A 27,515-nucleotide genomic window follows, 5' to 3' on the forward strand; every position below is an offset into this window, starting at 1 on the left:
TAACTCTCCTCCTAAATAGTGGTGGAACATAGTTTTGTCTCAGACATAAGCCAAAGCTAAACTGCATTGAACACCAACTGCAGAAAGAATGATGGGCTCCATGTTTTAAATCAAGCCTTCTACCCAGGTACTTAATATAGTTTTCCTTATCTCAGGTAGGCAATAATTTTTAATAGTGGGGCCACTCTAAGATTTTGGCAAGTGGTCATGGGCCATACTTCTATGGAGGGGGTGTGGAGTTGGTGCAGAAGAGAGTTCAGGGTAGGGGACAGGAGTGTAGGGGGGAGTGTGAGAATTTTGAAAGAGAATTTTGGTAAAGGAGGGGTGTGTGATCTGGGGCAAGGACTTGGAGTGCAGGGTCCAGGAGGGGGTATGGGTGCAGGAGAGGGTACTAGCCTAGGGGAGAATTCTAGGAGGGGGTTCAGGGTCTGTGGAGAGGTGAGGAGAGGGGTACAGAGCATTTGGGTGGTGACCTGGGGCAGGAAGTTGTGGGGAGGAAGGTGCAGGGGTGCCTGAGGCAGGCTCTGGCTGGGAGGCGCTTATCTAGGTGGTTCCCAGCCAGTGGCTCTGCAGGATCCCAAGGTTGGCTTCCTCCCTATCTGCTCCAGTCCCAGGCTTGTGGTCTAGCTGCACCATGTGGCTCTGCTCTGGGCGGGGGGGGGGGGGGGAGGCAGGATGGAGGCTTCACACGCTGTCCCTGCCCCCAGTAAAATTTCTCAGCTCCTACTGGCCAAAAACTGACCAATGAGAGCTGAAAGATTTTTCGGGGAGGGGCGGGGCAGTGCACGAAGCCTTCCTCCTTCCTCCTCAGCACTGAGAGCAGATCTGCCTATGGGATCTGAGGAGGTGGCTGTGGGCTGAATCCAGCCCATTGACTGCCTCTTGCTCACCCCTGCCCTATCTTCTGTCTATCAAGGCCAGGGGAAAAGCAGCATTTGCAAAGAAAGAATTATACTTCTAGTGCTTCTTTATTACATAAATACCCTTTTCATAACAGCGCTTCCTTCAGTAATATTTCTTTATATTATGTGCACACAGGGTTCCAAAGCCATGGTTAGTGATAACTATGGAATATGCATTCTTTGGTTCACAATTCTCTGTGTAAAAAAAAAGTAGTGTTGCCTCAAGAGGAGAAAGTGAAGCTATACATTGTAACTTCTCTTGTTCATTTTTCTGTTAAGAAGAGGAACATGTTTTATTGGCAGTTGGAAAATATGTTGGAGGAGAAACCCCCTTTTCCCATAAAACACGGCAATCTGTCACCCCTACCACAACAAAACATTTTGTGAGCATTCCTTCAATATGTTTAAGAAAGTGTTCTTTAATATGACAAAGAACTTCCATTTATTCCACAAAACAGGACTGTAACTATACACTTACCTACCTATTATATTAACTTGAGTTGTCACATGTTCCCAAGAAGAATTTTTTCCAACTAGCATATTAAAGACTTAGCTACAGCGTGACTCCCGGCTTATCTCCACTTACCAAGAGATCGATGCTGCGGAGATTGATCTCCTGGGGTTTGATTTAGCATGTTTGGTAAGGACCCACTAAATCAACTGCTGATGACCACCTTGGTACTCCTCTTGGTTGCAAGGAGTAAGGGAAGTTGACAGGAGAGTTTCTCCTGTTAACCTCTCACAGTGAGGACATCATAGAAACCAACCGAAGATACATCAACTCCAGCTATGCTATTCATGTAGCAGGAGCTGTGTATCTTGCATCGATTTTCTCTGCCAGTGAGATCTCTGGCTTCAATCTAGGACAATCTTAAGCTTTTTAAGACAAAGGAACACCAAACAATTTTTTTTTATGCAGAACACAAAGGCTGTGTCTACACTGGGCCACTTATTCCGGAAAATCAGCTGCTTTTCCGGAATAAGCTGCGAGCTGTCTACACTGGCCCTTGAATTTCCGGAAAAGCAACAATGCTCTACTGTACAAAAATCAGCCGCTATTCCAGAAAAACTATTCTGCTCCCGCTCGGGTATAAGTCCTTATTCCGGAACATTGTTCCGGAAAAGGGCCAGTGTAGACAGCCCAGTAGTCTTTTCCGGAAAAAAGCCCCGATCGCGAAAATGGCGATCGGGGCTCTTTTCTGGAAAAGCGCGTCTACATTGGCCACAGACGCTTTTCCGGAAAAAGGGCTTTTCCGGAAAAGCAGCCTGCCAATGTAGATGCTCCTTTTCCAGAAAAACTGAAAACGGAATAGTATTCCGTTTTAAGCATTTCCGGAAATTCATGCCAGTGTAGACACAGCCAAAGGTTTTTTGTTGAGCAAAAAAAAGCACAGGAGAGCAGGCATTAGGCATTGCCCCTTTTAAAGGCAGCCATTTTGAACTCTTCTCCACAGCACACCTCCAACTGCCTTGTGGCACACTGGTATACTGCAGAACACACTTTAAGAAACACTGATCTAGGAGGTAAGTGTATTTATTCAATACAGAACAACTTACAGCTTCTAAAATATTGCTGCCATTACAGGAATATTAACTTCTCTTTGAAATTATCTGCTTGTACATAAAATCAAGTCAACAAGATGTAGATGAGTCTCAGGGGTAGCCGTGTTAGTGTGTAACTTAAAAAAAACGCTTAAAAAACAATGAATGGTGCTGCAGCACCTTGGAGACTATCGATATTTTTTTGTTAGTCTCTAAGGTGCTACAGGACCACCTGTTTTTTAAGCTTTTTTTTTTTTAAGATGTAGATGAAGTATTCATAATGGAATCTACTTGAAGTATGAGGGGGTTTTCATTCAATTACAAACAAACAAAAAAAAAGGCCCATTTTTCATTTACAATGGACTAATTTTCTAATGAAAACAGGCTTGCTTTAATTACATGGAGACAATTTCATTGGCTTCAATTATACCATTTGCATTATGTGATTAGGACAGGCCCCCAAAATGAAAGTTTGTTTATTTCAAAAGAGAATGAGCATCAAAGACATCTATTAGTCTGCAGAGTTGTCTCCAAAAGAAAACAGCGGAAATCCCTTAACTTGGCGCACATGAAATTACAGCAGGAAAAGTACTTCTGGACTAAGTGGACATAAGAACATATATTTAAGGCAACTGTTTGTGTAACTACTTTTTAAACAAGCTACAATTGGATATGCTTATCAGTTTAGTGTGCTCTGCATTACTACTGATATCCTCCTAGATTAGTCTTTTAAATCAATCAGTCAAATAAATAGCCATTCATTAAAACAACTATTACAAACATTCAAAAGGAAGTTGGTATGGGTGAACAGATGTTCTTTATGGTAAAAATGCCATAATTGTCACTATATACCAGCTGGTTCTCAAACATGCTTCTCAAATAGTCCTTTCCAAAAACTGTAACATAAGGTATAAATGGATATAATGAATGGAAGCTGAATTTAGACAAATGCAGACTAGAAATATGGCATACATTTTTAACAGAGAGGGTAATTAATCATGTGAACAACTTATCAATGGTCATGGTGGATTCACTATCATTGGAAATTCGTAAATCAAGAATGGATGTTTTTCTACGAGATATTCTATTCCAAAGAAGAATTGTTTAGATTAGGGATGTTAAATTTCAATTTATCAGCTAATTGAGTAGTTGATGGAATTTCTATTGACTACTTGATTAGTCAATAAAGGGGTACTTGCTATCCATTTCAAAGGCAGAGGTGTAGCAGGGAACCTGTGCGGAGTCCCAACTGCTGCCCCCTCTCTCCAGAGGGGAGGTTCCTCGCGGGCTCCCATTTCAAAGGGAGAAGCGCAGCAGTGAGGATCCTGCACAAGCAAGGGACTGTTTCAGTACCCGCTTGCACAGGTACCCTGCTGTGCCTCTGCCTTTGAAATGTACAAGAGCCACAGGTGACTCTTGTACATTTCAAAGGCAAAGGCACAGTGGGATAGCGAGTGCCCCCTTTATTGACAATCGAGTAGTTGATGGAAATTCCATCAAGTAGCTGATTAATCGAAATTTAACATCCCTACTCCTGAGTTGCCGGCCAATGACTGTCCTTAAACTCTTTTTTTTTCCTTTTTCAAATTTTATTAACTCGGACAAGTCCTCAGAACACTAAATGTATGGTGTCCTTCAAACTTCTACAACTACTTCTCAACTTCCCCATTCCAGGCCGGTATGTGGGGGTGGGGAGGTGCGAAGGGTGCAAATGCACCCTCTCCCCCTCCCCCCATGATACCCTAAGCTGGCCCAGCTGAGCTGCATGCCAGCTCCTGGATACTCCTCAGCCCAGATGAGCTGCATGCAGACTCCCACCCAAATAAGCTGTATGCCTGTTCTAGTTCCCACCTCCCCCGCGCCCAGCTGAGATGTGCTAAGCTTCCCTGCCTCCCCCCTCAGCCCAGATGAACACACACCAGCTCCCGTTCCCCTCTCCCCCACAGCCTAGCTGAGCTGCATGCCAACGCCCAGTCCCCCCCTGAGCCCAAACCTGTTTGGCCCCCAAACCTGAAGGGGAAGAGAATGGTCAAATTTCAATTAAGAAATTGCTTCACTCCAAACTTTCCCTGGGCCCACCCTCACTTAGCAGAAGTCTTTTCACACTTGAAAAGTAATACTAACTTTACTGTAGCAAATTATTTAAAAATAGCATTGTAACCAGAGTGGTAGACATTTTAAAGAGGAAAGCTATACGTATCTCCCTAATATTTTTTACATATCTTGATGATCTTTAGAATGCCTCTAACTATAAAATGCTGCAGAATATTCATTTGAAAAGTACTGATGGAGATAAAGCCAGTATTGAGATATGGTGTTTCATGGTCTAATTCCTTAGCTGGAGTCAAGATCAAATGGCCAAAAAATCATTATGATCTGATTGTTGTTCAGTCATGCACTCTTGTGGAATGAGATGATGGTCTCAATTCACTTCCCAATGGACATGTCTACATCAAACATGCCAACTGTATATTTCCATCTTGAACACATCACTGGAAACACCACATAAACCTCCTCTCAAGAGTCTGAGGGCTGTATTTTAAGTGGTCTACCTTTCACAAGAAACAAGTAAAGGAAAGTTCTCTTCCTGAATAGAGCTAATAGGTCAAAGATTACCTTGTATTAAGGATGCTAAATTGCAGTAAATTGACTAGTCAAGGGGCACTTCTGCAATTCTCCTGCTGGGGCTCATGTACATTTCAAAGGAGGAATGCGGAACTCCGCGTACAGCCCAGGGCAAGTGGGAAAACCTGGGCTGCACATGGGTGCTTGCTTTGAAATGTACAAGAGTCTCCAGAGGGAGTCCAAAGCCACAGAGCATCCACACCTCAAAACCAGATCAAAAAAAGCGATCTTCTTTCGAAAGAAGCTTGCAGTTTAGACGTACCCTCTTATTCACTATACTTTCCAAGTAGGGATAGCACATACTTGTCCCATCATTAGAAAGATACAATATTGATGGCGACAACTTACTTTACTCTTTTCAAATTTAAATAAAGATAATGGGTGTCATTCTTCACTGCCTTGCATTTGGTGTAGTTGTCTAAAAATGGGCAAAGTGGGTACAGAACATTCCCATTTTGATTTAGTAGCATTTTTATATCCACTTTGTATAGGTTTAAAGACTATACAAGGTTCAGAAGAATGGAAAATCAGGCCCAGTGTAGTATGCAGAAGTGTGCAGCTGCTGCCCTCTATTTCAAAAGAGAAAAAGTAGTCAGATTTACCCTTTAAGCCATTTGGTGCTGCTTCATCTTGTGAAATACTGAAATATTATTCTGTGTGTTTTTCAGACACCAAGTCTTCCTAGTGCAGTTAAAACTAGACCACAAGTGTCGTCTTAAACTTGAATCCCTCATGGCATACATGCCATACTATAAAATGCTAAAACCAACAGTACAAGGATCTTATAGTAGCCATTCTGTAACTTTTCATCCATTCATATTTTATTCTCCACGCAACTACTCGGATTCCTCTGTTTTGCATTACACATGCGTGGTTATCAGGGACCAATCCTGAAAGAGCCCAGAGAACTCCAGTACATTCAATTGGAAGTTGCATGTATTGAAGATCCTCAGGAGCAGACTGACTATTCTCTAATTATCACTATTAACAACACATGGAGAAAGTGAAGAAGTGAAAAAGCCAAATTTCGCCCTTCTTGGCTGGGATAGTCACTAAGATACAGGAACACTGGTGACAACAGTAGGAGAAATAAGAGGAACTTTTCAAGCTGAGAAGAGTTGAATTAAATGTCTTGTGTTCGAACATAAGCAGGAACTGCAAGGCTAAAGGATTATGTTCAATGGAGACAAAACTTCTCAGGAGTGAGCTCACCATTTTTAAGGTGACTGAGAAAGAGATAAGAAATTGTTTGCACATCTAAGCACTTAAACTAGTGAGATGCCTTCTAATAATTTGTAAAGGGAACTGAAATAGTTCTTGCACTAAAGTATATCACTGACAAGTAATAATTTACTAATAATTTGCTATTTAACTAAATAGTAAAAATGACAGCTAGAATTTTTAATAATGAAAGAGGAACCATAAAGAGAAACCAAAGTGAAACAAACCTGTCCCTTCATAATTGTTTCTGAACCATCCTGCTCTGCTTTATCACCAAACATCCTTTCACTCACCAGGATTTTATTTATGCTTTCTGCAGAACAAAATCTCCACATGGGAAAGGGTATTCTGATCAGACTGCAGTTCAGATGAGGTCAGGGTGTGGCATTTAATTGTTTGTCTACATTGGAAAAAACGATGTTGCCTAAAGGCAATCCAGGAGGGACTGTGCTTCAGAAGCCAATTCCTACCTGAGCTGCTTGGAATATAGAGGAAGAGCACACACTCAACCAAGCCTTTGAGTGAGACAGCCTGTGACCACTTATTGTGTGCCAGTGTCTGCAGCACCTGGAAGCACTGGGGAAATCCCTGCTCTCTCAAGGATAGGGTCTGCTACTATGCCAGGCCTAGGTAAAATCTGCTGAAGCAATTACAGGAAGTAAAATGCTCCATATTCTCCTCTTCTCCCATGAAAAAGTAGTAAGCAGTACGCCTGTTTTCTAACCATGGAAGAGCCTAACTAGTGAACAGAAGTTGGAAATAGTTCTGTTTACTGACAGAAAAATGCTAACAGAAAATGTTCAGCAGACAGCAGCTTAGCTTTAAAAGAAAATATTTAGTTTTCTACAAGGGACAAGTAAGCAAAAAGAGTGATTGGTTAGCTTTAGTTTAAAGGCTGAGCACATAATTTGGTTTTAACTGTATAATGTTTAGTTTTTAAGCAAACAATGTCATAGAAAAGTTTGCTTTCATATGCAGCTCTACAATTTCTATTAAATATAATTTTCTGTATCTATAAAACACACCATCAACTTTGGCACATGACCAAAATAGAAGTGTGATCACTTTACTGGAAATATATGCAGCATTGGGTAATGCTGTTAAGACAGTATTCAAGTTTTCCAGAATACTACAATCATAGAACTCAGCACCACCTAGATCAGGGAGGAGCAATAAAAAAAACGGCAGCCTGCAGGGTTAGTCACTAGTGGACCTCCACCACTACGTTTACTTGCACTTCCGCTGCTCCACAGGTATCAGAGGACTGTAGCTCTGGTTGGCTGCGAATTGCCATTTGCCGCCAATTGGAGCAGCAGAAAGTGTTGAGGACCAGGATGCCGATTCCTGCCACTTGCATTGGCCACGAACAGCGATTCACAGCCAACAAGACCTGTGATCCTCCGATACCTGTGAAGGCGCAGGTAAACATGGAGGTGGGGGCCCGACAGGGACTAAGCCTGTGGACCAGATCCGGCCTGCAGGCTGGAATTTGCCCACCCCTGATCTAGACCATCCCTGACAGCTGTTTGTCTAACCTGTTCTTAAATATCTCCATTGATAGAGATTCTACAATCTCCCTAGGCAATGTATTCCAGTGTTTAATAACTTTGGGTATGTCTACACTTACTTCCTAGTTCGAGCTAGGGATGCAAATGTAGGCGACCGAAATTACTAATGAAGCAGGGATTTAAATATCCCATGCTTCATTAGCATGATCTCACCAGCATGTTACTCCACTCAACAACTGATTCGAACTAGGATGTGCACGCTTGGACGCGTTGTTCGAACCAAGGGATTTGGTTTGAACTAACGTTACTCCTCACGGTCGCCTACATTTGCATCCCTAGCTCGAACTAGGTAGCAAGTGTAGACATACCTTCTCACAGCACGTTTTCCCTAATATCCAACCTAAACCTCCCTTGTTTCCATGTAAGCCCATTGCTTCTTGTCCTTTCATCAGAGGTCCCTCCTCCTTATAACCATCTTTTCGGTACTTGACTAGAGACAGTTAATCCCCTATGGGTGCAGAAGGATATTTTTTACATTCACATAAGCAATTTTCAAGACAGAATTTATCTCAGATTTCATTTGGAGAAGGAGTTTTCAATTCCAGCTACAACTGACAGGAAATGTCAGGGCAAAAGCTGACTGGGAGGTGTGCAGGTTCAACCATCTCATGGGGCTTATCTAGACTATGCTAGAGTGTCGAAAGAAGAGATGCAATCTTAAGATCTCACTTTCGAAAGCGGGGCTTTCAAAAGCGAAAGTAGTTTAGATGCGGCTCTCTCAGTGACCTCCCCCCCCTTTGTCGAAAAGCCATGTAAACGTCATTTTTTGAGGAAGAGTGGCTTTTCGACAAGGGTGGGAGAAGGGTCACTGAAAAAGCCGCATCTAAACTATTTTCATGTTCAAAAGCTCTGCTTTAGAAAGTGAGATCGAAAGAATATATGCAAATTCCCACGGAATCTGCATATCCTCTTTTGACACTCTAGCGTAGTCTAGATGAGCCCATGGATACGTCAGTAGATGATATGCCTCTCCCTCCTCCAATCTGTGGGCAGTAGTGTCCTGCTCCCATCTCTTTCAGAGCCAAGGCCAAGGGCTGCTTGTGTCACTGAAGCCTGAAGAAATTTTTTTTTTTCCAGGAAAAATTTTTTGCTGCCACATTTTTGTTTCTGCTGTATATTATGGAAACCACTTCAATTCAGGGGAGGCACTAGCACTGAGAGTTCTAGCACTTACATCTGAGCTTCTACCAGGTCTAGATGGCATTAAGCTGAACTATTTTTTTCATTTATTTCAAGGACAAAGTCTTTCTTTGTAGTGGATGGCTTTCTGCTCTGTGTGAGAATTTTCTGAACAGCACAGGAGTAGTTTCCATCAGCAGCACTCAACCAGCCAATAGCCAAGCAGTTAGGTGCAAAGACTTTAGGTCTGCATGCAACAAAGACCATCACTGTAAGCTATTATGTTCAGGCCATCTAGGAAATGGAAGGGAAGCTGGCAGGACATTTGCATTAGCGCTGATGGCCAAAACACGTCTCAGTCGGACAAAATTAGGATGACTGTGGCTTTGTCCCATCTGATCTGGGGAAATTATTGGAAAAACATATAAGTGGCCTGGACGACACTAGAGCAGGAAGACACATGGCAAGGAAACACTGCACAGGTATCCTCTGGATTCGTACACACTCGGAATCTTGGAAAGATTTGTAGTTGGACAGAAAAGCTCTTCTACCACTTCTATCTTTAGCTTGCTATCTTGATTAGCACTAGCACAGATCTCACTCCTCAAGCTGTCAGCCCCTCTTAGTGCCAGATTTCAGTAATAGCGGTGACAGCACTACTTTCCATGCTGATGGCGTCAGTATTAGGAAAAAATATTTCACTAGGAGGGTGGTGAAGAACTGGAATGGGTTACGTAGTGAGGTGGTGGAATCTACATCCCTAGAGGTTTTTAAGTCCTGGCTTGACAAAGCCCTAAGTGGGATGAGTTAGTTGGGGTTGGTCCTGCTTTTAGAAGAGGGCTGGACTCGATAACCTGCTGAGGTCTCTTTCAGCCCTATGATTCTAGAGTTTTATTTGGAACTACAGACCAGCAGATGAGACACCCACAAGATCCAAGCTCACTACAAGAGGTCAGAAGGAACAGAGAAGGTTGTGGGCCACTCCACCCTTTGTGCCCTTGTACAGAGGCACAAGATACACATGGACCCTTGGTGAACACTGTTATTTCAGCAACTGACCTCATGTGCATAAGGGACATGAACAAGTGCATTTACCCTGTCATATAATGGAAGTACCAGCATATTTCCAGTGCCCTCAGAATTAATTCCCTTCTCTGTGCTTTTAACTCTATCAAGGGGAAGGCAGAAGGCTCCAAGTAGAAAAGTAAGTGGTTATACATGTGTCTCTCTGAAGTGTCCTGCTGGTGAGAGAAGGACCAAAAGAGTCATATAGAAGGACCAGTTCCTCATGTAACTGTCCTCAGAATGGCAAGACCAGAACCTAATATTACCATGGAAACTAGAACTGTGCAAGGATTACAAGCCACATCTTCTCCCTCTGTGCATGCTCAAAAATCCTTCCCTGAGGGGGGAAACTAGAAGCTTCCCAGAGTTGGTTGTACACACTATTCTGCTAAAGATTCATACACAGAACTCCCATTACTAATAATGGGAGTTATTGTTGAACTTCAACAGGGAAGCAGACACATCCACAGTATTTTAACTGTTAGAAACACTAATGAGTAAGGACTTATCCCTCTAATCCACTGTTTCAAGTTCTGATAGAGCACAATGCCAAAATATTCAACAAACTATATTCCATTTTGTAAAGTGATATTTTTTCCAATCTCTTATTTGTCTGAACATTATTCATGGCCTGTAAAAAAAATCTGTAAGAATGCACTGGGATCATTTACATGGTTATTTCCAACAGGAAGCGCCTGAAGCTGTATACAGAGTTCTTTTGATCTATTACAATCAGCTGATAGGCCTCCCTGGTGGGAAAACAGATTGCTCATATTTGGAAGGAAATCTAGAAGTGCACACAATGAGCAAATCTATTAAATAGCATACATGAGTTCATATGCTATAGAATTTGAACTTAAGAGTTACATTACACAGCTAAAACTGATTGGCTGCTAATATTGCTGAGATGCACCTAGCAGACTATGCTGCCAAATCAAAGGGTCAAGTACAATTAAGTTGTTGTCCAGAGCATTCAGACTATACAAATCAACACATCTGTACAAATACCAATTCAACATTTAAAAATCCACCTGAGTTTACAGGAGACAAGGTGCTGATTTGCTCTTGCGCATAAGCCAAAGAATGAAGTCGTAGTTCTGAGATTAACTGCACTAGCTCCAAATCACCATCTTTTTCAGACAGGGCCAAGCACTGCAGAGAAGTCCATACTGTATGAGTGGAGTATTTTTTTTAAAAGACCAACTACATTTTATTAAATATCTAAAATCTGTCTGAAAGGCTAAAGAGAGAACTTTCTTCTTTCCCTCTTAAAGGTTATGGCATAGGCAAACACAATATTTGTTATTCAGTTGTCTTCTCCATTTTATGGTGATATTCTCCCCCCCCCCCAACACACACACACACACACACACACAGTAGTAGTTATGGATTGCTTTCCAGGTGTCCAATGTCTGAGGCAAAATTAGGATTTGCAAATATTCTGAACTGATTTTTGGAAGTGCTTTAATTTTTCAGCTTCCTGGCTGGCTTCAAACATTTCTTGTAAAGGGAAAAAAAATCTGAAGATTGCTTATAAAACTTTCATTTTCACATTAAATTTAATTTTTATTTTCAATGATAGTATAGTATCACCTCTTAATATAGTTCTCTCTCTTCTCCCAATACACCAATCAACTCAAATACATTTTAAAAACTGAAAAAGGAAGGATAAAACTTCTTTGGATTTTTAACTTTTCTGCTTGGATCTTAACCTTCAGTTGTAGGTATGATGGTGTAAAACAGGGGTGGCCAACCCGTTCCAGATGAAGAACCACAAGAGCATGAAGAGCTGGAATAAAATTGAGGGGGAAAAAAAGGAGGAACACAAAAACCCGGGGAAAAGTTGTTAACACCCCCCCCCCCACAAAATGCAAAAGTGCTACCCTGGGGGAAAAATAGGTGCTGGTACAACTTTAACAACTTTTCCCCTGGTCTTTGCTGCCCCGCCTCGCCCCCCGCCTTTTTTTTTTGTGCTCAACTTTGTCCCAGCTCTTCATGCTGTCTCCACTGCTATTGTGGCTCACAAATAAAGCACTGGGAAGGGGTGAGAGGTGCAAGATCTGGGAGAGAATTTGGGTGCAGGAACAAGTAGAGAAGAGGATGCTGTCTCAGGGATGGGGCTCCAGGCTGGAGAGTGTTGGGGTCAGGTGGAGGGTCGGGGTGCTGAACAAGCCTCAGGCTTGTGGCTGTGAGGGTGCAGGAGTTTAGGTTGGGGTGAATGAGGGGCTCAGGGCGTGGTGGCTGGGAGTATGATGGGCTCAGGACACAGATTTGCAGTGTGTGGATGGTGCAGGAGTATTGTAGTAGAAGACTGGGGATGTGAGGGTGCAGGAGTTGGGGACATGAGAGGCTCAGGACAGGGGGTTCCAGTGTATGATAGGCTCAGGTTTGGGGTTGGGGGCTGCAGGAGTGTTATGATGCTGTGGCCAGATGGGGGGTTGGCCTCAATTGGGGGCTTGTTGGCCAGGATTCATTTTTAAATAAAATATGTCAAACACCAAATGTTTCAGCATTGTCTTTATTTATGAGAGGGGTGTCAGGGGTCACTGACCCACTGAAAAGTCAGTCGGGGCCACACATGTGAGTTGAAAAAACACAACTGCTCCAAACCCCCCCAAGCCTCACTAATATAGCCCCAACTGTGCTGGTGGGGGCAGAGGACAGGATGCTGGGGCAGGGTACTCATGGGGGGGTCTGGTCAGGAGAGTACAGACACAGCTGGGGCCAGTAGCTGGGGATCCCAGTTCTCAGGAAGTGCGCTTGCTGGTCTTCCCCTCTTCCATGCACTGTCCTCCCCCTCCCTCCACCGCTCTAACCCAATCCTCCTCCCCTTCTCCAGAGCCAGGCACACTCCCCCCAACCCAATGCCCCTCCCCTTCCCCAGAGCCAGTAACACACACCCCAACCCAATTCCCCTCCCCTTCCCCAGAGCCAGACACACACACCCCTAACCCAACCCTCTCCCCGCCCCTCTCCGAGCCAGGCACCAGCCCCCCTCTATACCAATCTCCCACCTCTCCCCCGCTCTAACCTAGTTATTGGGTCCCAGAGGCAGAACCACCCCTACAGCCACAAGCATCTCCCTCCAGGTGCTGGGGCGAATGCGCTGAGCGGCCAGCCTTGAGATGTACTGGCTGGGACACCGTGAGTATCCCCCCAACCCAGTCCCCCCCCCCTTTTCTTTCCTCTTCCCTTCCCCAGACTAGAGCCAAGCCCCCTCCTCTCCTCTCCCTCCCCCCCTCCCCCCCGCACTGCTACAGCCGTGTGTCTCCTTCCAGGCGCTAGGGTGCATGCACTGAGCGGCTGGCACCATGCGTACCCCCACCCTAACCCACCTCCCCCTTCCATGCGTACCCCCACCCACCATGCGTACCCCCACCCTCCCCTTCCCTTCATTTAGTTTCATATTTTATATTGTGTGTATATATACATACATATACCTCCCATCAGTATGATTGCCAGGTGTCTGGTATTGACCCAGACAATCCAGTATTTTCGCCTCCTAAAAAAATTCAGAAAATACCGGACACCTAAAATGTATTTTCTGATTTTTTTCCCTGCCAGGAGGCAAAAATACCGGACACATGGCAACCCTATGTCAGCAACCAGGCCCAGTCCCAACCCCCACTTCCTCGCATTCAGGATGTGATCAAAAGTGATTAAACCTTCGGATCGCTACCCCCCCCCCCCCCCCGCTTCTCTATGTAGGAACTAACGATACGGCCAAGAATGACGTTGAGTGGATCACTGCAGATTATGTAGCGCTGGGAAGAAGGATGAAGGAATTTGAAGCGCAAGTGGTGTTCTCGTCCATCCTTCCAGTTGAAGGAAAAGGTACCGGTAGGGATTGTCAAATTGAGGAAGTAAATGCATGGTTTTGAAGGTGGTGTCAGAGAGGGCTTTTGTTTCTTTGACCATGGAACTCTGTTTCAAGCACAAGGATTGTTAGGAAGAGATGGGATCCACCTAACCAAGAGAGGAAAGAGCATCTTCGTGGGCAGGCTTGAAAACCTAGTGAGGAGGGCTTTAAACTAGGTTTGTTGGGGGGATGGTGACCAAACCCCTGAGGTAAGTGAGGAAGTCGGATACTGGGATGAAACACAAGGAGGAACAAGCAAAAAAGGAGGACCCCTGATTCGGATGGAGAAGGTAGGGTGATCAACTGGTTATCTAAGATGTTTGTACACAAATGCAAGAAGCCTGGGAAACAAACAGGAAGAATTACTCAGACTCATAGACTTTAAGGTCAGAAGGGACCATTATGATCATCTAGTCTGACCCCCTGCAAAATGCAGGCCACAGAATCTCACCCACCCCTCCCAGAATAATCATCTCACCTATATCTCAGATATTGAAGCCTTCAAATACTTTGAAGACCCCAAGATGCAGAGAATCCTCTAGCTGTGATCTGTACCCCATGCTACAGAGGAAGGCGAAAAATCTCCAGGGTCTCTGCCAATCTACCCTGGAGGAAAATTCCTTCCCGACCCCAAATATGGCGATCAGCTAAACCCTGAGCATGTGGGCAAGACTCATCAGCCAGACACCCAGAAAGTTCTCTAGTAATTCCTATCATCCCTCCATTGACCTATTTCCCACTGATAATGAATGGTCAATTAGTTACCAAGATCATGTTATCTCATCAAACCATCCCCTTCATAAACCCATCTAGTTTAATCTTAATTAGAAGCCTTGGCCCAGTCAAAGGACTAAGATTTGATTGGAATAACGGAGACTTGGTGGGATGACTCGCATGACTGGAGCACTGTCATGGAAGGGTATAAACTGTTCAGGAAGAACAGTCAGGGGAGAAAAAGAGGAGGAGTTGCATTGTATGTAAGAGGGCAGTATGATTGCTCGCAGCTCCCGTATTTAGAGGGAGAAAAGACTGTTGAGAGTCTATGGGTTAAGGTGGAATCAACAAGGGTGATGTTGTGGTTGGTGTCTGCTTTAGATCACCAGATCAGGTGGATAAGTTAGACAACGCTTTCTTCAGACAACTGACAGAAGCTTCCAGATTGCAAGCCCTGGTTCTCAAGGGGGACTTCAATCACCCTGACATTTGTTGAGAGACCAATACAGCAGTACACAGAGAATCCAGGAAGTTTTTGGAGAATATTAGAGATAACTTCTTGGTACAAGTGCTGAAGGAACCAATCAAAGGCCATGCACAGCTTGACCTACTGCTCACAAACAGGGAGGAACGAATAGGGGAATAAGAGATGGGTGACAACCTGGGAAGCAGTGATCATGAGATGGTAGATTTTAGGATCCTGACCAAAGGAAGAAAGGAGAGTAGCAAAATACACACCCTGGACCTCAGAAAAGCAGACTTTGACTCCCTCAGAGAACTGATGGGCAGGATTTCCTGGGATGCTTACATGAAGGGAAAAGGAGTCCAGGAGAGCTGGCAGTATTTTAAAGAAGGTTTATTAAAGGCACAGGAACAAACCATCCCGATGTGCAGCAAGAAAAGCAAATATGGTAGGTGATCAGGGACATCCTTGGTGAGGTTAAACACAAAAAGGAAGCTTACAAGAAGGGGAAAATTGGACAGATGACTAGGGAGGAGTATAAATATATTGCTTGAGAATGCAGGGGAGTTATCAGGAAGGTGAAAGTGCAATTGGAATTACAGCTAGCAAGTGATGTGAAGGATAACAAGAAAGGTTTCTATAGGCATGTTAGCAATAAGAGGGTGATCAGAGCGGGTGTGGGGCCCTTACTGGATGAGGGAGGTAACCTAGTGACAGATGATGTGGGAAAAGCTGAAGTACTCAGGGCTTTCTTTGCCTCTGTCTTCACGTACAAGGTCAACTCCCAGACAAATGCACTAGGCAATGCAGTATGGGAAGGAGGTGGACAGCCCTTGGTGAGGAAAGAACAACTTAGGAACTATTTAGAAAAACTAAACATACACAAATCCATGGGCCCAGATTTAATGCATCCAAGGATACTGAGGGAGTTGGCAAATGTCATTCCGGAGTCTTTGGTCATTATCTTTGAAAACTCATACAGATCAGGAGAGATCCCAGATGACTGGAAAAAAGCAAATGCAGTGCCCATCTCTAAAAAAAGTGAAGAAGGACAATCCAGGGAACTACAGACCAGTCGGCCTTACCTAAGTCCTTGGAAAAATCATGGAGGGGATCCTCAAGGAATCCATTTTGAAGCACTTGGAAGAGGAGACAGTGATCAGGAATAGTCAACATGGATTCACCAAGGGCAGGGCAGGCCTGACTAATCTGATTATCTTCCATGATGAGGTAACTGTCTCTGTGGATATTGGAAAGTCAGTAGATGTGATATACCTTGACTTTAGCAAAGCTTTTGATACGATCTCCCACAATATTCTTTCTGGCAAATTAAGAGAATATGGATTGGATAAATGGACTGTACAATGGATAGAAAGCTGTCTAGACTGTTGGGTCCAACAGTTCTAAGACTGGTTTTGTTCAACATCTTTATTAATGACCTGGATGAGGGGAGGGATTGAACCCTCAGCAAGTTCGCAGATGACACTAAGCTTAGATGAGAGCTAGATATGCTGGAAGACAGGAACAGGGTCCAGAGTGACCTGGACAAATTAGAGGATTGGGCCAAAAGAAATCTGATTAGGTTCAACAAGGACAAGTGTAGAGAACTACACTTGGGATGGAAGAATCCCAAGCATTGTTACAGGCTGGGGACTGAATGGCTAGGTAGCAGTTCTGCAGAAAAGGACGCGGGGATTACAGTGGATGAGAAGCTGGATATGAGGCAACAGTGTGCCCTTGTAGCCAAGAAGACTAATGGCATATTAGGGTGCATTAGGAGGAGCATTGCCAGCAGATCCAGAGAAGTGATTATTCCCCTTTATTTGGCTCTGGTGAGGCCACATATGGAGTACTGTGTCCAGTTCTGGGACCCCCACTATAGGAAGGATGTGAACGCACTGGAGAGGGTCCAGCGGAGGGTGACCAAAATGACTTGGGGGCTGGAGTGCGTGACCTATGAGGAGAGAATTTGAGTTTGTTTATTCTGCAAAAGAAAAGAGTGAGGGGGGATTTGATAGCAGCCTTCAACTTCCTGAAGGGAGGTTCCAAAGAGGATGGAGAGAGGCTGTTCACAGTAGTGATGGATGGCAGAACAAGAAACAATGGTCTGAAGTTACAGTGGGGGACGTCAAGGTTGGATATTAGGAAAAACTATTTCACTTGGAGGGTGGTGAAGCACTGGAATGGGTTACCTAGGGAGGTGGTGGAATCTCCATCCCTAGAGGTTTTTAAGTCTCAGCTTGACAAAGCCCTGGCTGGGTTGATTTAGTTAGGATTGGTCCTGCCTTGGGCAGGGGACTGGACCTGATGACTTCCTGAGGTCTCTTCCAGCTCTGGGATTCTATGACCAGGGTGCCTCACAAGCAGGGGCTGCTCCAGTGTCCTGAACAGAGCAGCCCCTGCCTGTGGGGTACCCAGGCCCACTACATCTAAGGGCTGCACTAGAGCAACCCCTGTCTGCAGCAGCCCACTCCTCCCACCATGGGACTGGTGCAGCCCCCTGCTCACAACAAGTGAGGAGCTTTTCGAGCCCTACCAGTTAACCCCTCTCATCCTAGTTAAAATAACACATCTATATACAAATTAGCAGGGCTCGACGATTGCGGCAAAAGCCACTCTCCAGCCCTACACTGCACATGTGCGAGACCCTCACTGCGCATGCACGGACTGCCGGTGAACGGGGCAACAGGCTGAAATCTACTCGCCATAGGTGAGTAGATAAGCGTATTTGTCGAGCACTGCAAATTAGGGATGCTAGATAACAGGTAACAGAATAGCATGAATTCTTAGTGGTTATTTGACTATTCTATAGTTCCAGGGGGCTGGTCTGGCAGTCAGTGTGCGCTGGACCCCGCTCCTGGGGAGCCCCCTCTACCTGACACTGCTGCCTCTGTATCAGAGGAAGCAGTGTGGGATGCTAGGTGAGAGCCAATCTGTGAGGGGAGCCAGTTTAAAAACCAGAGCTCCCCGCAGACAGAGGCTACTGGCGGGGAAGGGGGGGCAGAGAAGTGAATGGCAGCCTGTGTCCGGGCTTTTAAGTCAGCTCTCCCCAGTACCAGCTCCCGCCTGCCCCCCTCAACCCGCTGCCTCTGATACAGAAGCAGCAAAGGGAGGTGAAATGTGAGGGGAAATCCTAGGCTAATTGGTTAATCATCTACTCATTGACATCCCTAATACAAATCAGTACACAGTGTCTGACAAAGTTCTCTCTAGAATCTGAGTGTGCAAAAACACTATAACTAAACAAATTTATACTTTTGTCATTCTCGAGAATTGGACACAGACTTCAAAATATTTCTTAATAAAGTGGGCTTAAAAGATACACATGTTTTCCTTCTCCACTTGCTATGAAATTTAAGATCTTTAAGGCTGGCAACAGTCACTCTGAGTGAAAATTGCAACTCAAAAAAACCAAACAGTTTCAGATTAAATTTATAACTTTGCAAGTAAAACACAGAAGTTGCATTCACAAAGAAAGACTCAATTTGATAGTCTCAGATCAAAAGCCTGCAACCTTGCTTTCCTTCCTTCTTAAGCCTGCCACTAAGTCTTAATAATATAAAACAGCATTTATAACTTATCGACATTTTCTAGGCTACTTTAAATATTAGCAACAATGCAGAAAATTCACAAACAGGAATCCTTGGGAGCTTCTAAACATCAATAAAAGTAACAAAATTAATGGGCAAATATCTACAACTTGCCTTTAGAGATTAATACTAACAAATTGTCAATGTGTATTTTCACAAATATGCACACAATATATGCATATACACTGAATGCCACTTACTGGCAAACCCAATATTAACAACTGGCTAACAAACATTTTGCTGAGAAACAATCCCATCCTACTGACTTTAATGTTAATGGGATTCTGATGTTGATAACAGGTAACAGGTGCCTGCCATTTATGAACACCTATTTGGCATGTGTGCCCTGGTCACAACAACCCCACAAACACGTATATATCTGGAAGAGGGAGCTGAAATCAAGACAGCCATGGGAAATGCTGAGCCTTGTCCTGGTTCTCGTGCCCCAAGGCTTGGTGTGTCCCAGATACTTCTTTCTTGGCTTAAGCTCTGCATATCTGCCTTCCACCTACTGGCAACCTTTGGATAACAGCAACTTTTTGAATAGTAATAGAGATGTAGCCATGTTAGTCTGGTCTTGCTGAAACAAAAGACAGGACTATGCAGCACGTTAAAGACTAACAAGATGGTTTATTAGGTGATGAGCTTTCATGGGCCAGACCCACTTCCTCAGATCAAATTGTGGAAGAAAATTGGCATGACCATATACACCAAAGGGATACAATCAACACTTCCAGCTACCTCCAAGATACTACTGACTTCCTGAGAAAACTACAAAACATCAATAACCTCCCTGATAACACCATCCTTGCTACCATAGATTTAGAAGCTCTATACACCAACATCCCACATGAAGATGGATTACAAGCAATTAGAAACGCTATTCCAGAGGATACCACTGCCAATCTGGTAGCAGACCTATGTAACTTTGTTCTCACCCACAATTATTTCCAATTTGAGGACAACTTATAACTCCAGATCAGCGGCACAGCCATGGGTACCCGCATGGCCCCACAGTATGCTAACCTCTTTATTTATCTGTTTGCTCAGATCCTGTCCCCTTTTACCCCTGCTCTACTTATGCTACATCAGTGACATCTTTATGATCTGTACCCATGGCCATGAAACACTGGATGCATTCCACAGAGACTTGAACAACCTACACCCCACCATCAGTCTCAGCCTGGACCATTCTACATGAGAGATCCATTTCTTGGACACCACAATACAAATCACCAATGGTAAATTAGATACCACTCTACAGAAAACCCACTAACTCATACAGTTACCTACATGCCTCCAGCTCCCATCCAGAATACACCATACGATCCATCATCTATAGCCAAGCCCTTCGATACAACCGCATCTGCTCTAATCCCACTGACAGAGACCAGAAACTTCAGGATCTCTACCAAGCATTTATAAGTCTCAATTACCCACCCGGAGAAATAAAAAAAGCAAATTGAAAGAGCCAGACGAATACCTAGAAACCATCTACTTCAAGACAGACCCAAGAAAACCAACAATAGAACACCACTTGTCATCACCTATAGCCCCCAACTTAAACCCATCCAACACATTATCAATAAACTACAACCTATACTGGAACAGGACACTACACTCCAAGAGGCTCTGGGAGACAGACCCATAGTCTCCTATAGACAACCACCTAACCTCAGGATAATTCTTACCAACAACCACAGAACATACCACACTAATGCCAACCCTGGAACTTTCCCTTGCAATAAACCCCGGTGCCAGCTTTGTCCACATATTTACTCTGCTGAAACCATCATTGGACCTAACCTTTTCAGTTATAAGATCAAGAACACATATTCCTGCTCATCCAGAAATATAATTTATGCTATCATGTGCCAACAATGTCCGTCTGCTACGTACATTGGACAAACTTCTCAGACACTTCACCAAAGAATCAATGCACACAAAACAGACAGTTGCACAAAGAAAAAAGTTTCTTGCCATTTCAACCAGCCTGGGCACTGTCTCAATGACCTGATTATGTGCATCCTGCTTCAAAGAGATTTTAACACAAGACTCAAAGAGAAGCCTCTGAACGGTCATTCATGCTTAAATTTGAAACTTTACGAATGGGCCTTAACAAAGATGCTAATTATCTTACCCAATTATCACCTCGTCACTGCCCACGAAACCTCATCACCTAATAGTCTATAAAGTGCTGCATAGTCCTGTCTTTCGTTTCAGCAAATTTTTGCTGAGAGCAGAGAGGTTGCTAATAAGTATACATCTCCTGTGCATGTATAATAATGCTAAAGCTATCTGTTTTTAATACCATAACACCAAATATTTTATAATGCAAAAGTATATAGTATGTACAGAACACTACATCAATCATACACAAATACTTGTGCTGGCCAACATTTCTGTAAATCCTCCATTAAACTCATTTGAAAGTGAACCAAAGACTCATGTGGAATAAGTCATGGTTGCTTAGAACACTGGAAGAAAGACACAAAATGCTGCACTATTTCATGTCAACCTTATCTATAGTTCACTTCATTATTTCAAAGATTACTCGCAACTGAAACATAGTGCACTTCACATAAAATCCATTACTTATTCCTTTTCCTTAATACAGAAGGCAAGCTGCTAGAAGATAATCAGATCAACTTACAGTGCTCCTACATATCTGACACAAAACTGTATCCTAAGGAATGAAACAAGAAAACCTTGCATATCTATTTAAATGTAAAGTAAAAAAAAAAAAAAACCAACAATCACCACCACCACCCCCCTGAGGAAATTAACTATTTAAATGCAAAAAAAAAAAATCCTGATTCACAATGTCCACTCCAAGAAACAAAATTAAACACAAATCTACCATAAATCATTACCTATTTTATATCAAAGACAACACTGTCAAATGTTAATTATGCCATGTCTCCTGAATAGCTGATGAAAGTACATAACTCATGCCCAGCCCTTTGGGATAGAAGCTGCTAATGTGGAGTCAATACACAGTGGGCTTTCTCTCCAATTCCCCACCATTGGCCCTACCTTTCAACACTTGTGTGCATTAATGATGTTAAGTATCATGTAATTGACTAGTCGAGTATTTCAGTGTTTCTCAACCAGTGGTATGAGTACCCTTGGGGTACTCGAGAGAAGTCTGGGGAGTACATCAACACAACTGAAATTTGAAGAAAACTAAATTTTTGTTTTAAGTTTTACAGCACTTTATTATTCTGTCCTTTTTACACCCAAAAATTTCTGATTAAGTTATTTAAACAAATGTGTTGCAATGGCAGAAGAAAATGTTGTGTGTCTGAAAACTATAGGTACTGGGGGTATTTATAATTTTTTTTAAAGGGGGTACTTTTTTTGAAAAAGGGGTACTTTATAAAAAAAGTAGAGAAACACTGAAGTAGTCAATGCATTGACTATTCGATTAGTCGATAGAGCAGTGCTGCCCCCTTTGAAATGCCACAGCGGTGTTTTAAAGGGGGCAGTGCCACATGGAGCCTGGGATCAGCTGTGTGGCGCTGCCCCTTTGAAACACCACGGTGGCATTTCAAAGGGGCAGCACAGCGTGGAGTCCGGGTTCCCCCCGCTTGCTGACTCCATCTGATAGAGGCAGGGGACGGGAGGGAGGTGACTAGTTGGCTAGCCTGTTGACTATTTGATAAGCATTTGCTTATTGGATAGTTGACTAGTCCTTAACATCCATAGTGTGCATACTGATGCTGTGAAAACTAAACTATTTACTGATTTTTCTGTGACTTAGTGTTTTCTCCCCATGCACCTCTTCCATGAAATTTATTAAAACTTTCCATGCTAAAACTGTAGCCTTAATGCAAAAAGTTCAGCTAAAAACTATAATTATATCAGAAATATTTTGAAATGGTGGCTTAACTTATGTCTGTTTCTGTCTGTCTTTCCAATACTAGGCAATGTCCTAATCCAGCAATTCTCTTAGGGTACATCCAGACAGCAGGGCTAAAGTCAAATTAAGCTACACAACTTGAGCTATGTCAATTGCATTGCTTAAGTCAAAATAGCTTAACTCAACTTTAGGTGCTGTCTACACAGCAGGAAGTCGAAGGAAGAACACTCTTTCTTTGACTTCCTTTACTCCTCGTGTAATGAGGGTTATTGAGTTGTTGTGTAGACGCGCACGCTGTTATTCTGAAATAGACACAGGGCCACCCACAACATTTTGGCACCTGAGGCACAGAGCTCAAATGACGTCCCCACGTCTCCTTGCTTGGGCCAAAACTTTGAAAGGTCTCAATTCTGCCTTCTTTCTGTTTTACTCCTCTCATGGCACTCCACCATCTCTGTGCATCTAGAGCAGAGAGGATACATATGCACCAGCAGCAGGCACAATTTTCTACACGCTGGGTCCTACTGGTGCGGCGTGCTCCCCCCGCCCCCAGTCTGGCACCTGAGGCGGCCACCTCAGTTCGCCTCATGGTAAGGCCAACCCTGAATAGACATAGCCTTCAGTATAGACATAGTCTTACTGATCATAATGAGAAAATCTGTTGTTAATTTCATTAAAAAAAAGTTAATCTCCTCCAAAAGTTTCCTTAGATACATTTTATGTTATGAAATGGATATTTGAACTAGAACTTTTAATGGATTCAATAGTTAAAATTCAACGAATGTCAAACACAAATAGCTACTGTTGAGGCACAGATTGTTTTTGTTTGTGAACTTTAAAACAAACCAACTAGCCAAAACAAACAGAGGTATTTCATTGTGTCCTCTATGCTCCCTGATCCAAATTAAATCATTATCCATTAGCATGTCAATGCCTTTTAGTCTCTCAATGGTTTGTGTGATTACTTTTTAAAATATTTTGTGAACAGAATTAATGCCAAATGGCATTCACTGTGACATTAAAATGGTGTATTAAAAGTTATTAATTTAGTGTTTTTACCCATATACATTTGCTTGCCAAAAATGCATGTCCTGTATCTAATACTGAAATGATTTTTCTTTCATATTACCATTAATTATGAATTTAAAATAATGTCTCTCAAGTAACATTATGTTCAGGTGTTACAGTATCTCCCAAATGTAACCATAATTCGTGTAAAATCCACTGTATCTTCTTGCTCATATGTAAAAGAACTGTATGTTAGCAACTCTGCTGTCATCAGGTCTATTTCCATATTGTCCCATCTGTTGTACCATCCTTCTTTCCCAGTCCTGCCATTCTGTTACTACAAATTCCTTTCCTTTTGCACACTCATTTTTCTGACTTGAACAACCTACTCCATTATAGTCTGTCAGCTCCTCCATCTGCAAAATGAAAATTACAGGGATATTCTGTAAGTTTCATTTGGCAAATTCTAATAGACAAAGGAAAAAAGAGAAACACATCATTGCATTGCAAATGAAACTTACTTGCAAGGTAGTAAAGTGTATTTATAAGAAGGACACGAGGATGGAGCAAAAGACATTTATGCAGAATGAGTTACTATGAGGCAGGGTACAGTATAAAGGTTGCAAATCTATGCATATCATGGCCATGGACCAAAAAAACCAATCAACCAACCAAAAAAATATCCACAACACCAAACCAGCCATGATTTTTATGGCTTTTCTAAATCTTTAGCACTTAAGACCTGCTCCATTAATGTTTACAAATTTGTCTCTGTGTGTCCAAAGAAATTATTATAATTTCTCATTATATACTATGATTTTTCTTCATTTTAGGAAAATGTAAATGACTGTCACTTTTTTAAGAACAACCAAATGAACAACCTTATATAAAAGAGAATTTTTTGAGAGTTTGCTGGAGTACTGAAGAATTCATTAGTGTTATTTTCGGTTAATTTTAAGATATAATCAAAAATAATAAATATAATCAGAGAGTCTCTCCACTCAATAAAAAACTGGAATCATTCCACTGACCTCTCTGGTATTACTTCAGCTTTACACCTATATAATTAAAATAAGAATATGGCCTTCTGGAATCACTTCTTAGCTCAATATTTTTCATTATATACTATATTAATGAGAAAGAGAATGCAACTTGTACTTCTGCAGCCATTTTGGTTTTATAGTACAGTATTGCTAGTGTTAAAAAATGCAAACTTGTTTTGAAGAGACAGTAGAGAGGACTTACATAAAGTAATAGTTTGTACTTTTGCCATTAGAGAATCTCAAAACACTTCACAATTATATATTTTAATAACTTTGCTAAAAATAACTTTATCTGGGTTTTGAAGTGAAATACTAAAAAGTTTAGAAATGGCTGAATTCATGTTGCCTATGCTTTCTTAATTCAGTCTGTTGTACATATACATTATGATACAGTCTTCATTACATGTCACATAGCATTTTTTCCACCAGACCCCTGCCTCATTCAGTGCACAAGCAAGGGAGTACTCAGGGGGAAAGGCCACTGTTCAGAAACACTAGTCCTTCACATGTGCTGAATCCTCCCTGCCCTACCACCCCCAACGACAAAGTTTGCTGTGGCAAGTGAAAGTGTGAACACTGCTTTGTCTGCAGAAGAGCTCTTTTGCTGACAAAGCAAACTCCCCCCTCCTCCCCCCACAGGGGTGTAAGTATTTTATTGGCAAAAGTGCCAACAGAGTTTACAAGCTGACTTTTTGGGACAAAGCTGTGTGGACAGAGCTTTGTCACTAAAAGCTGTGCAGTGTAGACATACCCTAAACTGCAAACAATGGAGGTCTTACGGCTTCTCTCAGGACAATGTTGCAAGAGTCATTTCTAATGGAAAGTGCTCGGCAACTGTTAGGTCTCTATAAGCTCCCCACATCAGAAACTGATGTTGCTATCAGCACCCTTTATAACAAGTAAATTCAATATACCGGTGAGCTTTTCTCCATTTTACAAATGGGTAAACTGAGGGAGAAAGATTTACTTACGATCAAAGAGTCAGAGCTAGCATTCCTTGCTGCTAGTTAATCCACTAAACATTGCTGCTATTTTTCCTCCACCCACAGATGTCAGAAACAATATAGTAACATTTTTACCATCACTTCTTTGGTTGCTGTGGTAATTTGAGGAAGGATGAGAGAATAATACATTTATTTCAATTTAGTCATTTATCTAAAGAGAGTATTTTTATATTTGCATAAAAACAAGTTGTGACCAGCCTGAAAAACTCAGCTTCACCTGCTGCCTAGGCGCATTATTTTACAAAAACATATTTTATTGCAACCTATTTCTTAATTTCTGATTTATCACCATAGCCTTTGCATAATATATTTCTGTGGTTCATGGAACATGTATACAATCTTTTTTCTGTTCCATCCTCATCCTTAGAAACTATGGTTTCTTCCTTAACTTTCTTAAATTATATTTAGTTATTTTTATGGGAAGGACAAACATATTTCTATTTCAAATATACCAACATTTGGTATGGAAGTATGACTTAATATCAAATATTGTCATAGTGTCTTAAACAGCAGTATACCTAAATATCATATTTTTGAGAAAAAAATACTAGCACTGAAAGTGTGGGATGTTTTCTTAATAATGATAGAGAATTTTACTGACAATAAAAAGAACAAGTCAGCTCTTTATAATGTGGGGTCTCTTTCATGACATATGCAAAAAAGATAACAAACGTCAATAAACTTAGATATATACAAGTTTTTTTCAGTTCAAATGAAGTCACTGCTTTATTCAAGACCACATGTTTATGTCTTGTCCTAAATAGACACATAATTGCCCTTTTGGAAATTGTGGCATAATTGTACTCCAGGTTCTAAACTTTTGTTTAAAAAACAAGTCTCCAGTCGTAGTGGTTCGGAAGAAAAACTTCATTGCAAGAACCAAATGTACACTGACACAATTTTCAAAGGCTGCAGAAAGCATGAGGCAATAGTAATAAGAGAGGTGTGAATTGTTCCCATTTAGCTTCATGGGGTGTTAACGCAGGAACCTAGAAGATAATGTAAACAGCCACACTAATACCAACTATCGAAAGGCCAATAATTTTAGTAGAAATATCAAACTATCAGTAACATGCTTCTCTGTTGGATCTACTGGCAGTGTGTGGAATAATATGCGGTGGGAAAACTAGTGGTTGGCAAAAGCTGCTGAATTCATTACCTTTAACTCCAAGGGTTTTTTTTAGGGTTTTTTTTTTTTTGGCATTGGCCTAAAATTAAGAAGGAAAAAAAGAGCTACCCAAAGCCTCTCCTGCATCATAACCCATCCCTCATGCCTCCATGGATTGTGTTTCATAAATAATACCACTATTTTTAATTTACCTGAATTATTTAGTTTCCCCTCACCAAAAACACCTCATAATAAAGAAACCACTACTGCAGATTCTAAATCCATCTTCTTAGGAACTACTACGGAATAGGACTGTGATCCTCTGGACTGAGGGTTTCACCTGGGTTAGAGGACCAGTTTGGAAAATAAGTGACCAAAGGAAAGTACGTGCATTTAAAATTAAGCACATGCTCAAATACTCGTGTTTAAGTGCTCTGCTGAATCACAGCTAAAATGCACATCTAATGCAGGTATCCTGAAGCCTTTGTTTCAATTCATACTCCCTGGTAAAGGGTTAGGGGAGAGCTCACATAGCATTACTAAGGTCTCTCAAAGGATTAGGAGAAAAGAAACCATGGGAGTTTGGATGAGGATGGTTTGGAAAAGCTCCAGAGTAAGAGGACCTACTGATAATTAAACAATAAAAGATTTAGATAGATTGCACATCTATTTATTCACAAACTGGGTACAACAGAAAATTACAGTACAAATTTCGCTATACTATTTACTAATATGCTAAGACTTTGAGGCACTTTTAAGTGGTGAGTTTAGGGATGTAACTGATTTATTGGGTAGTCGAGTCACTACTCAACTAGCTGCTTC

At 42.2% G+C, this 27,515-nt stretch overlaps 1 protein-coding gene across 7 annotated transcripts in view; it reads right to left on the minus strand.

Annotated features, from left to right (window-relative positions):
* The window catches only part of SNCAIP (synuclein alpha interacting protein), a 133,112-nt gene that overhangs the window by 96,825 nt on the left and 8,772 nt on the right, over window positions 1–27,515 (minus strand). The window contains exon 2 of one of the 7 annotated variants that reach the window (XM_075931947.2): window positions 11,074–11,194. The exons of the other annotated variants lie outside the window; for them this stretch is intronic. The gene's annotated coding sequence lies outside the window, so the exon portion shown is untranslated. The remainder of the gene's footprint in view (window positions 1–11,073; window positions 11,195–27,515) is intronic. 7 annotated transcript variants of the gene reach the window in all.

Source organism: Pelodiscus sinensis, chromosome 6 (assembly GCF_052426305.1).
Source record: "Pelodiscus sinensis isolate ZL-2025 chromosome 6, ASM5242630v1, whole genome shotgun sequence".
NCBI classification, from domain to species: Eukaryota; Metazoa; Chordata; order Testudines; family Trionychidae; genus Pelodiscus; species Pelodiscus sinensis.